The sequence below is a fragment of the Xiphophorus hellerii genome, chromosome 5 (genome assembly GCF_003331165.1).
Source record: "Xiphophorus hellerii strain 12219 chromosome 5, Xiphophorus_hellerii-4.1, whole genome shotgun sequence".
Lineage (NCBI taxonomy): Eukaryota > Metazoa > Chordata > Actinopteri > Cyprinodontiformes > Poeciliidae > Xiphophorus > Xiphophorus hellerii.
The window spans coordinates 4,113,201-4,115,318 of record NC_045676.1 but is presented as its reverse complement, the minus strand read 5'-3'; the positions used below and the strand labels follow the sequence as shown (position 1 = coordinate 4,115,318).

The 2,118-nt window shown below is 39.9% G+C and overlaps 1 long non-coding RNA gene across 1 annotated transcript; it reads right to left on the bottom strand.

Annotated features, from left to right (window-relative positions):
* Window positions 1–224: 224 nt before the first annotated feature.
* On the bottom strand, window positions 225–917 carry LOC116719610 (uncharacterized). The gene is made up of 3 exons (XR_004339232.1): window positions 819–917; window positions 565–687; window positions 225–344 (listed from the first exon to the last, which is right to left on the bottom strand). It is a non-coding gene; the product is annotated as an uncharacterized LOC116719610 (long non-coding RNA).
* Between the last annotated feature and the right edge of the window lie 1,201 nt (window positions 918–2,118).

Sequence of the window (2,118 nt, the reverse complement as noted above, 5' to 3'; positions counted from 1 at the left end):
TCATTGATAAAATGCAGTTAACAATGTCAGCCATAACAGCTCGTTTCTTTCATGGTTTTGCATTTAATCCCAAAAGTACCAACATGCTTAAAGCTTCACTAGAGAAAATACCTCAGTAACTCATCAACATGGTGGAAAAATGGGAAGAAATTGACATTTTTATGTATTACTAAGATGTTCGGTCTGTTGTGCAGAGATGTGTGTCTCTTTAAAGGGGCCCCTACCTTTACAGGTTTTATTATCGGTCGCCAGGTGGAGGCCAGGTGGACACAGGCACTGAACTGTTCCCAATCTCTCCAACTGGCAACCAAACTGGCAACGCAGGGAGAAACATGTGGTATCTCCTAAAAGAGAGAGAGAGAGAGAGAGGAGTTGTGCCGCCATGAAGCACAGTCTGCAACAATCAGACAAGAACTGAAACCAATCAATATGTAAACCTACTTTTCTACTTCTGGTTTTCCACATTTACCTTCAAATGTGGCCGTGAGATCTATTCCTGATTTTAATTTGTTGGCTATACGTTGTGGAGATGTAAATATGTGGTTGAAAAAGGACTTTACTCACTGGTGCAGGTGTATCCATCTGCAGTTAGGGAGTGTCTGGGCTCACAGTAACAACGGTAGCTGCCCGGCGTGTTCATGCAGCGCTGGGAACAGGGTCTCTTCAGCAAACCGCACTCATTCACATCTGGAGTTAATACGGAACATCATTAACGCAGTAGATAGAAATCCTTGCGCTAAATGATCCAGAAGGATACAGGTAATGGTTAAGAAATTGAAAACATAAGCCTGGCCGCGGTTTTAGAAATTGCACTCCACCTTCATCACAGTGTGGTCCTTTATATCCTGCGGAGCACGAACACTTGTCTGGTCCCACACATTTTCCATTTAGGCAGGGCTTCCTGCACACTGCTGTGGAGCAAAAACCCCAGCACAGCTTTAACCCCTAACATGAGGAGAACTGTTATTTTTTAATCCTGCTAAATAAATAAAAAATTATGCATCGTTATTGTAAGTCTGAAGGGTGAAACTAAATATCTAAACTAACAGTTTCCAGCAGATTCAAAATTCTGATTGAGCAGAAAAATACTCAAACACTTTTGGAAACTAACTATGACTCCATCAGTCAATGCAATCTCGTCAGAGTCATCTTCAACCTTCAACCTTTTTGCTGAATGACTCACATGTCTGGATTCTGGATGTTTCCAGAATAGTAGCATCCATCGGTTTAGCATCATGTGCTAAACTTGGTCCAGTTGCTTGAGTTTCCAAAGCAGCGGGAAGCACTGAGTGTTGAGATGGCAGCTCTCTGATCGCTTGCAGTTTGCCAAGAACGCCGCACTGCGTCTATATTAGAAACCGTGATTGCATTACTTCAGCCTGCATTGGCAGGCAGCTTTCTTCACATATAGATTTATTACTTTACTTCAATCTCTCCATTATTAGAAGCAGCAATCACAGCCTCAAACCTGCTCTGTCAGGGTGACTGTGTGCATATATGCGTATGCCTGTCGCAGAAGTTACTGCTGTAAATGATAATATTGCTGTTTTGAGACCATTTTCAAGTAATATAATGGTAATGGCAAACACTGCATAAACACAAAACCTTTCCAAGTATTTTTGCTCTAGTTTCCGGTGCAAATATCTCAGTAGACTTGAAATAAGACAAAATGAAGATATTTGCACTTTAAATTAGACCAAAGATGCTTGATAATGTTCAATCAATACTTTAATTTTTGCATTTAACACTAGAAATGGAAGATATTTTAAATATCCCGAGTAAATAAAGAAAACTGAAACAACAAATAAAAAGGATGCTGAAGTATCTGTAACCAAAAATGCTCTTCTAAACATTGTTTTTAGAAGAACCTCTGACTGAAGCCTTTTGTCATCCAGTGTTTGGTGGAAACAGAAAGATCCATGAGAAAAACAAACAATCATTTTTTTAGTCACTTTGACTGTTTCTAGAAGCAATTGAGAGCCAAATGAAAGTATGAAAAACATGCAAAAAGCTAATTTTACATAATCAGTCCCCTTTAATGTTGGCTTATCAGGTCACTGTCAACTGTGACCACTAGGGGGCAGGCTCAGAAATTAGCACAAATTTTGGTTGTGATGG